This window comes from Felis catus, chromosome A1 (assembly GCF_018350175.1).
Source record: "Felis catus isolate Fca126 chromosome A1, F.catus_Fca126_mat1.0, whole genome shotgun sequence".
In the NCBI taxonomy this organism is placed as follows: domain Eukaryota; kingdom Metazoa; phylum Chordata; class Mammalia; order Carnivora; family Felidae; genus Felis; species Felis catus.
In genome coordinates, this window is record NC_058368.1 from 88919950 (window position 1) to 88930249 (window position 10300).

At 50.6% G+C, this 10300-nt stretch overlaps 1 long non-coding RNA gene across 1 annotated transcript; it reads left to right on the plus strand.

The window, feature by feature from the left end:
• Positions 1 to 1307: 1307 nt before the first annotated feature.
• Positions 1308 to 7101, plus strand: LOC123385203. Its single transcript, XR_006597398.1, has 2 exons — positions 1308 to 1420; positions 4111 to 7101. It is a non-coding gene; the product is annotated as an uncharacterized LOC123385203 (long non-coding RNA).
• The last annotated feature ends 3199 nt before the right edge of the window (positions 7102 to 10300 follow it).

The following is a 10300-nucleotide window of genomic DNA, read 5'->3' on the forward strand; positions in this document are numbered from 1 at the left end:
AGTTCATTAGCTGTCGTTATTTCCGGGACTTTTTTTTAGGGGAATTCTTCCATTTCGTCATTTTGGATAGTCCCTGGAGTGGTGCAGGACTGCGGGGCACTTCTTCTGTGCTGTCTTGAATAACTTGTGTTTTTGGGCGGGGCCATAGTGAGACCTGATGTCTGCCCCCAGCCCACCGCTGGGGCCACAGTCAGACTGGTGTGTGCCTTCTCTTTCCCTCTCCTAGGGGCGGGATTCACTGTGGGGTGGCATGGCCAGTCTGGGCTACTTACACACTGTCAGGCTTGTGGTGCTGGGGATCTGGTGTATTAGCTGGAGTGGATCGGCAAGGTGCACATGGGCGGAGGGGCAGGCTCAGCTCGCTTTCCCTTCAGAGATCCGCTTCAGGAGGGGCCCTGCAGCACCGGGAGGGAGTTAGACCCGCCAGATGGATGGATCCACAGAAGCACAGCGTTTGGTGTTTGCACGGTGCAAGCAAGTTCCCTGGCAGGAACTGGTTCCCTTTGGGATTTTGGTTGGGGGATGAGGAAGGGAGATGGCGCTGGCGAGCTCCTTTGTCCCTGCAAAGCTGCGCTCTGTTGTCCGGGGCTCAACAACTCTCCCTCCCTTTATCCTCCAGCCCCCCCGCTCTCCAAGCAGAGCTGTTAACTTATAACCTTCCAGATGTTAAGTCCCGCTTGCTGTCAGGACACACTCTGGCGCCTCTGCTTTTGCAATCCAGACTCGGGGCCTCTGCTTTGCTGGCGGGCTGCCCCTCCACCCTGGCTCCCTCCTGCCAGTCCGTGTAGCGCGCACTGCCTCTCCGCCCTTCCTACCCTCTTCCGTGGACTTCTTGTCTATGCTTGCCTCTGGAGAATCCATTCTGCTAGTCTTCTGGCAATTTTCTGGGTTATTTAGGCAGGTGTGGGTGGAATCTAAGTAATCTGCAGGATGTGGTGAGCTCAGGGTCCTCCTACGCCGCCGTCTTCCCAGAAGACCCACCAAGTATCGGCTTTTAAAGTTTTTAATGGCAGAGAGGAAGCTCAAGAACAACAGCGACAGGCCTGTCTCCAACAAAAGGTACAATTATAAACCCAAGCCTTGGTAGCTGCCCTGAGGCCAGCTGCAGTAAAGCCCTCTGGTCCACGGCCCCCACCTCGGCCTTGTTTTAAATGTGGCCAAGAAGGCCATTGGTCTCCTCAGTGTCCCCATCCCAAAAAGCCTGCCAGTCCATGCCCATTGTGCCAGCAAATGGGCCATTGGAAATCTGATTGTCCTAACCCAAAGGGCAACAGACTCGTAACACCTCCACGTGGCAAGGCTTCACCTGGATTGGACTCTGCCTTCCAACTGTTGGAGATGGAGGATGACGACTGATGAGGCCCAGACTCAGTAACTCCAGTGACCCACGCTGAACCCAGGGTAAAACTCCAGGTAGCAGGTAAGTCCATCTCCTTTCTGTTGGACACGGATGCTACCTATTCTGTCCTGCCAAGCTATTCCGGCCCCACTACGCCATCCTCCGTTTTGGTCATGGGCATAAATGGCACCCCCTCCATTCCCCCATGCACACCAGTACTCACCTGCTATCTGGATGGCCTCCACTTCTCCCACTCCTTCCTAGTCATTCCCTCCTGCCCCATCCCCCAGTTGGGCCGAGACATCCTCGGTAAATTAGGAGCCTCTATACATTTACCAGCTATTTGCTCCTCTCCCTCCCCCACTCATCTCCTACTGGCCCTTATCACGGATGACACAGACCACAGCCTCAACCCACACCCAGACCTCCCAGTAGACCCAGTCGTATGAGATACATCCACCCCAACAATTGTCACCCCATCACCAACCTGTCCTCATTAAACTCAAAAATCCATCACAATTCCCATCTAGACCCCAATACTCAATCTCCCACACCCACCAACTAGGCCTGAAGCCCATCATCGATTGCCTACTCAAGGAGAGCCTCCTAATCCCATGTCATTCCCCCTGCAACACCCCGATCTTGCCTGTAAGAAAGCCAAATGGCTCATATAGACTAGTTCAAGACCTCCGAATAATCAATGAAGCTGTAATTCCCATCCATCCAGTAGTGCCCAACCCATGTACCATCCTCTCCCCCCATCCATGACCCATTTTACAGTGCTTCATCTCAAAGATGCCTTTTTCACCATTCCCTTACATCCTGAGTCCCAACTCCTCTTTGCCTTCACATGGCAAGATCCAGTCACCTCTCTGGCCTGCCAACTCACATGGACAGTACTTCCCCAGGGATTTCATGATAGTCCCCATCTCTTTGGGCAGGCCTTGGGCAGGGATCTCCTCAAAGCCCCCCTCTCCAGTCACTGTACTCTACTACAGTACGTAGATGACTTTCTATTATATGGAACCTCTTTCGACCACACCAAACAAGATACAGTCCAGATCCTAAATTTCCTGGCTAACCTGGGGTATCGAGTCTCCCCACACAAAGCCCAAATCTGTACTAATACAGTCACATTCCTGGGAGTCTCACTCACACCTACTACCAAGGCCCTAACCCAAGATCATCTCCAAGCCCTCCAGACCCTGTCCCCACCTGCCAATGCAGATGAAATCCTCTCCTTCCTGGGTCTAGTGGGCTTCTTCCAACACTGTATCCCTAACTTTGCTATACACGCAGCCCCCCTATACAAAGCAGCCAAAGAAACCCCCCAAGGCCCACTCTCCAGCCCGGAATCTGTCGCAAGGGCCTTCCAACGGCTGGTCACATCTCTAGTCACTCAACCGGTCCTTTCCCTTCCTAATGTTTCAAAGCCTTTCCTCTTATACACAGATGAGAGGGCTGGAATTGCAACAGGGCTCCTAACCCAACCATGTGGCCCTAAGTTACAAGCTGTCGCCTACCTTTCTAAACAACTGGACCCTACCATCAGGGGGTGGCAACCCTACCTCAGAGCACTTGCAGCAGCAGCCACCCTAACCCAAGAGGCACTCAAACTCATCCTACACTGCCCCCTAACGGTACTTTCACCGCGTCTATCTGATCTCCTTACACATAAGGCCCTGGCACACCTCTCCCCATCACGCATACAATTGTTCCATCTGCTCTTTATTGGAAATCCTGAAATATCTCTCCAACTCTCCCCCAGACTCAATCCTGCCATGCTACTTCCACAAATCAACCCCAAAGACACTTCACAGCCACTCTTTCACTCCTGCACTGAACTTAAAGATATTCTCTCTAAACCTCCATCTAACTTAAAGGACCTTCCCCTCACTTCCCCTGATTTCACCGTATTTGTAGACGGTAGCTCACTAGTTGACTGCAGGGGCCACCGACGAGCAGCGTATGTAGTTACATTAAACCAAACTCTAGAGACCCAGACACAACCCACAGGGACCACATCCCAGAAGGCTGAACTCACAGGCCTCATTAGGGCTCTCCAATTGTCCAAAAACAAAAGGGTCACAATATACACAGACTCAAAATATGCTTTCCTTATTGCACATACACACTCCCACTTATGGGAAGAAAGAGGATTCCTCACAACTAAGGGTACCCCCATCATCAACAGGCCACTCATAGAGAAACCCCTTGAGGCCCTCAAACTCCCACAGGAAGTGCCATTGTCCACTGCAAGGGCCATCAACCCCTAACCACAGAGATAGCTATAGGAAATCACAAGGCTGACAACACTGCTAGACAAACAGCTCTCTCTCTCTTGACCCAGTTCCTATGGGCATCCTCACTGAAGATACAACTCCCGATTATACCCCAGATGAACAAAAACAATACATGGCCCATCCCAATGCCCACACCAACGCAGGCTAGATCATGCTGGGCTCCCGACTAGCCCTCCCAAATAGCCTAGTCCCTTCCCTACTAACAAAAATCCACAAAACCCTACACATTGGGCCAGAGGCCACCTTCCGCTTCCTTGAGCTCATTATGTACCACCCCCACCTACGACAACTGATCACCAAAACACACCAACAATGCACCACATGCGCCACAGTCAGTTCCCAAGGGAGAATGAAGCACTCATCAGATGCGGGGCCATCTCCCAGGCGAAGACTGGCAAATAGATTTCACTCACATGCCAAAACACAAAAAATTACGTTATCTCCTTACTATAATTGACACTTTTACAGGGTGGATAGAAGCCTCCCCCACCTCATCTGAAGGGGCCTCCACAGTGGCTGAGATCCTTCTTAAGGACGTCATTCTCCACTTTGGTCTACCGAGAAGGATACAGTCTGACAATGGGCCTTGCTTTCATCTCAGCAGTCACCCAACAGGTCTCCAAAGCTTTAGGTATTACTTGGAAACTCAACATACCATACCACCCCCAGTCCTCAGGTAAGGTTGAAAGGGCCAATGGCCTCATAAAAGACCATCTCACTAAACTCTCCATAGAGACTCGGCTTTCTTGGCCTCAACTCCTACCTATAGCACTCACCTGACTCCGAGCCGCTCCCCGAGGACCCACAGGCCCCAGCCTATTTGAACTCCTATACAGGCGACCCTTTCTGTTACCCCAACCCCTACCAAAAGATCCTCCTCCTTTGGCTGCCTATCTCCCTTACCTCAGCCTGCTCCGACACCTGATTTGACAGTACGCTGACCTTATTCTACCAGCTCCCACCGATCTCTCTTCCCCTTCACTATCCGTAAACCTAGGAGACTCAGTGCTCCTTCGAGTAAGACAAAAACCAACCCTTGCCCCCCGATAGGAGGGTCCCTACACAGTCATACTCACAACCCCCACGGCTGCTAAATTATTGCGCCACACCCTGTGGGTTCACACCTCCGACCTCAAGCAGGCCCCCCTTTACCCCCCATACCAGAAGAGTCGTGGACCTCCCAACCAACCAGCTCCCTCACCCTCAAACTAACCTGACAGGCCCCTTCATGACTGACCCTTCCCCTTGGTTTTCCACCTTCACACTCACAATATTACATGAGCTACAACTCTCCCACTCATCTGACCCCATCACCCTCCCCTTATTTCTCTCCTGGGTCTCGACTGTTGGCTTCAGGGAACTCTCTCCGATTTCTCCCCCATCGAAATCTCCTTCTTTACCTTTTTGCTAACGATACTTATATATCATGATGATACTTCCCTTGTTACTCCTTATCATCCCCCTTATACCCTCACAACCCTCCTATAGGTGGGTTTTTTACCTATCCGAAACTTTTAATGGACACACCTCTATCATATCCTCTACCCCTTGCCCCATTGTTGGGTGCCAAAATCCAGTCACCTTTAAATTCCCCTCTTTCAACACCCTCCAAGCCTCCACACAGATTACTCCCGCCATTTGCTTTTTATATGACCAAACCAAGATATGCTCCCAAACCTCCCCCAACCAATATGGAGGATACCCCTATCACTATTGTAATATACACTGGCTCAACCTATACTGTTTCACAGGACCAAGGACGGGCCACTTCTGCTTAAAAAATGGCAACTTTACCCTTACTATCCCTGATCCATGGGATACCCGCTAGCAAACCGGAATAAAGGCAAACTGTATCAGAACAACCATTTCTCTAACCCCATCTCCTCTTTAACCATCTATCGAACCTATGAGTCCTCAATGTCTCCTTCCCTCTCCAACCTTAAAGATCTTACCCAAGTAATCATGGACCAAGAAGACCAGCTCAACACACAACTACAGACACCCCCTGCACAACATCCCTTCTCATGGCTTACATTCATCAGACAAGGAGCGATCCTGCTTAACCACTCAGGCTTAACCAACCTGTCACACTGCTTTCTTTGTGCATCCTTTCAGCGGGATCCAGTAATAGCTGTCCCATTACCCACACCCTTTCCCAACACCACTAACTCCATCAACCACTCCAGAAGTCAAATCTCCCTACAGGTTCCCATCCTCACTGAGACCCCTCAAGGCAACATGTCTCACCCAATATGCTACTCCTCTCATGCCTCCCTAACTTGCCCCTCCCCCCTGCCTATGCCTAGCCACGACCCTCCCCCAGGGGGATTCTATTGGTGTAATGGAACAGCTTATAAACAAATGCCAAAAAATGCTTTTGTCTGTCTCCCAGTCACCATTATCCCCCAACTCACCCTATACGGACAGGAAGAACACCATCAACTCCTCGAATTCCATCTCCAAAAACGAGCCGTTTTCCTCCCACTAATGGTCGGACTATCCCTTGCCACATCCCTATTGGCCGCCGGGGTTGGGACCGACTCCCTCGCACACTCTATTACCTCCTCCAGGGACCTGTCAGACTCCAAATTGCAATAGAAGCCTCAGCAACCTCCCTATCCACCTTACAAAGGCAGATCAACTCCCTAGCACAGGTCACTCTACAAAACCGATGAGCCCTAGATCTCCTGACAGCAGAAAAAGGGGGAACATGCCTGTTCCTGAGGGAAGAATGTTGCTACTACATCAATGAATCAGGCTTAGTTGAAACCAATATAGAACACCTAAAGGAAATCCAAAAAACTCTATCCACCCGCCCAGGATCCTCAGACCCCCTAACCTCCTGGTGGCAGTCACCCCTCTTAACTTGGCTCCTCCCCACAGTCACCCCACTAGTTGCTATCTGTATAATACTTATGCTCTTACCTTGTTTTCTCTGTTTCATACGGACATGAATTCATGAAGTTTCCCAGTTCGCATTTCATCAAATGGTGGTCCGGCCCTATTCCCGCATTCCAACCTCAGATCCCACATACTATGGCATCACCCTTACACCCGCAAGAAGCAGCCAGATCAGATCCGTCACCCATTATCATCCATAAGAGGTTGGAATGTTAGGATGTCCCTGGAAGGGGACAACCATCTTGCCAGTGTGCTGGAAGAAACCTCGCCAGCGCGTGGGAAGAAACTGAAGGGCAACCAATCACCAAGCGCCAGCACAACCCAACAGAGAGCCCCGAGCAGTGCGCCAGAAGAAACTGAAGGTCAACCAATCACCGAGCAACAGCACAATCTGGCACGAAAGAAAGACCCACCCGAACCTAAACCCGGAACTGCTGCAGCTTAAAAACCCTACCCCACCTTACCTGGGTATGACTTTCCTGACTCCTCTCACTCCCTGAGTCACGGAACCTTACCCAGAACCTTTGTTCCCAATAAAGCCTTAAACTGTAAAAAATTCTTTTTGACTCTAACTCCTATCTTTACCCCGCCCAACGCCTGACACTAATAAATCGCAGATCTCCACTTCTTGTATGGACCATGCCAGGGTGTGGGAAGGGGATGGGGAAATCCTCACAACTATTATTCTGCTTGACTCTGCCCAGTGGAGGGAGACAAGGGCAGGGGCACCCTAGATGGTGTGGGCACAGGGCAGGGTGAGACAGGACAGCCCTGAGAGTGCACAAGGAGGAGTTGTCTTCTCTGGGGAAAGCAACAAGGGATAAACATTCAGAGAAAAAACAAGACCAACCTCAGAGAAACAGATGAGAATGGAAAATCCAGAAGATTATACCTTTCCTCTTCAGAAGGATTGATTCTCCAGTCCCCTGAGTCAGATCTAGTGGAAAGGAGACATGACAACATTCAGGATGTTTGAATCTTGAATCAGATACCACGTTGCAAAAGGCTCCTCAGTATGAAATCAGCATTTAACAGTAAGATGAAACAAACAACGTGGGGGAGGGGAGAACATGTTTGTCTGAGATATGTTTCAGGAAACACCACCTGAGGGATCCAGAGGCACTCGACTTTCCAGGCCAATTTCAATATGAAATCATTTTTAGAGAAAAAGTAATCAACAGAAAATAGTATTCATTTGTATGACTACTTTAAAATGCACTCTAGAGGTTACCACACATCCCTGCATCCAGGAAGGGAAAGGGCACAACGTTGAAGGTAATGGAGGAGAGAGGCTTGTTTCAGGGTGAGGAGGTGGACTTGGGCCCCACTTCAAGGCACTCCACCCTAGGACTTCTTTCCCAAGAGGGAGGTGAATACAGGTGTTGATTTGTTCAGAAATGAGCTAAAGAGATGATCAGGAAGTGAGGTTGGGAATAAGGGATTGGGAACGTGGGACAGGGCTGTGGGGACAGAAGAATTCAAAGTGTGGGCTTATAGGCAGGCTCCATTCAAACGTGGAAACGGGTATAATTGTTATGCCCAGAATTCGTGATCCTCAAATACCACCAGGGAGCTGAGTCCGATGCAAAAGCAAAAGAGCCTTTGTTCGAGCTAGCTCGAGTTCAATCCCCTACCTGCACCGACGCAGCAGTGAGATACCAGGGAGAGAGAGTGAGTTTCAAAAGCACAAAGGTTTTATAGGGGTCTAGAGGCAGTTGGTGAGGTAATGGCTATGGCCTCAGCTGATTGGCTGGGGTAGGATCGGAGTCCTGTTACGCAGGTCGCTGGGCATGTTTTAATCAGGAAGTTTGAACGGGTAAGCGGGAGGTTACTCAAGGGGAGGAGGCATGGTCTAGGTGAAGGACACAGAACAAGATGGAGTCGGCCAGCATAGGCCCGCCCTTTCATTCCCCCCTTGTCATGTAGCTTAGGGACCCAATCATGGGACCGGCTGCATTTATGGTGACAAGGGGAACAGAGTTTGGAGGTTTACGCAAAGTTCTGGGAAGCAAGTGTCCCTGGGGTGGCTCTGGGAGCTCTGATTATTGTCCCCGAGCTGGTGTCTATGATCTGCCAGGTGATGTTTTGGGGGGCGTGGGGACTCCCGGCAGCATGAGCAATGACAAGCAGAGTTAACAGAGTTACCAATATTAGGTGGGTCGAATGTGCTGTAGCTTGAGCTTGAGCAGGTTGTGTTGGTCCCGATTGAGGGCCCATCACATGACGAAGTCCTTCTGGATCGAGGAGGGGTCCGCTGGCCGAACGTGGGTATGATGGACCCAGGTCACGATGCCATCTACTTTGAGACCGGTGGGGGTTGTCAGCACCACGATGTAGGGTCCCTTCCAGCGCAGCTCGAGGGTCTCTCGGTGGTGCCTCTTGACGTAGACCCAGTCTCCCGGCCTGTACTGATGAGGTGTTGGGGTTGGGCCAGCCTCGTAGATGGCACGGAGGTGCAGCCAAATGTCCTCGTGCGCCCTCTAGAGCCCTCTCAAGGAAAGAAAAAGTTCTTGACCTTTAAACTCAGCAATAAGTTTAGCTCGAAGGCTGGGAATAACAGGGGGTGGCCTGCCAAACATGATCTCGTAGGGAGTAAAACCCAGAGTGTAAGGAGTGTTTCTAACCCGGTAAAGGGCGTACAGTAGGAGAGTCACCCAGTCCCCGCCAGTCTCCATGGTTAATTTGGTAAGGATCTCTTTTAGGGTTCTATTCATTCTTTCTACCTGTCCTGAGCTCTGGGGCCTATAAGCACAATGTAATTTGCAGTTTGCCCCCACCGCCTTGGCTACTGCCTGTGTTACCTGTGAGATAAAAGCTGGTCCATTATCTGATCCTACCATGACAGGAAAACCATACCTGGGTAAGATGTCTTCTAGTAGCTTCTTGGCCACCGTCTGAGCCATTTCATGCTTGGTTGGGTATGCCTCCACCCAGCCAGAGAAGGTGTCTGTAAATACTAAAAGATATTTTAACCATACTTTCCTGGTTTGACTTCAGTGAAGTTGACTTCCCATTGGGCTCCCGGTCTGGTGCCTCTGAGCCTGGTTCCCTTTTTATTTGATGTGGCTCTCGCGTTGGTGAGTTGGCAGGTCTTGCAGGCAGATACAACTTGCTCTATTTTGGTGTCCTGTTAGTGAATCTTGATTCCGGCATGTCGGATTAAGTCTTTTAATTTTCGGGCCCCCATGTGAGTAGACCGATGCATGTGCTCTAATATTGAGACTCTGAGCTGGTCTGGCAGCATGAGTTCCTTGTTAGTTGTATACCACCATCCCTTTATCTCTTGGGCCATGGGGAGTTTCTTGATCCGCTGTAACTCCTCCTGGGAGTATTTGGGCTGGTCTGGTAAAACTGGGTCTCCCAGGTCTGGTAGTTGTATGGTCACGGTGGGGACTGAAGTAAGGGCTACTGCCTTGGCTGCCTGGTCAGCCTTTTGATTACCTCTAGCTACTGGGTTATCAGCTTTTTGGTGCCCTTGGCAGTGGATGATGGCTAGCTTGGCAGGAAGCCATAAGGCTGTAAGCAGGTTAAGTATCTCCTGCTTATTCTTTATAGTCCGTCCTTCTGCCATCAGTAACCCCCTCTCCTGATAAATTGCCCCATGAATATGAGCTGTGGCAAATGCATAACGGCTGTCTGTGTAGATGTTAAGCCGTTTTCCAGCTCCCAGCATCAGAGCCTTGGTGAGGACTATGAGCTCTGCTCGCTGGGCTGACGTTCCGGAGGGTAGAGCCTCCACCCAAACGGTGTCCGTTTC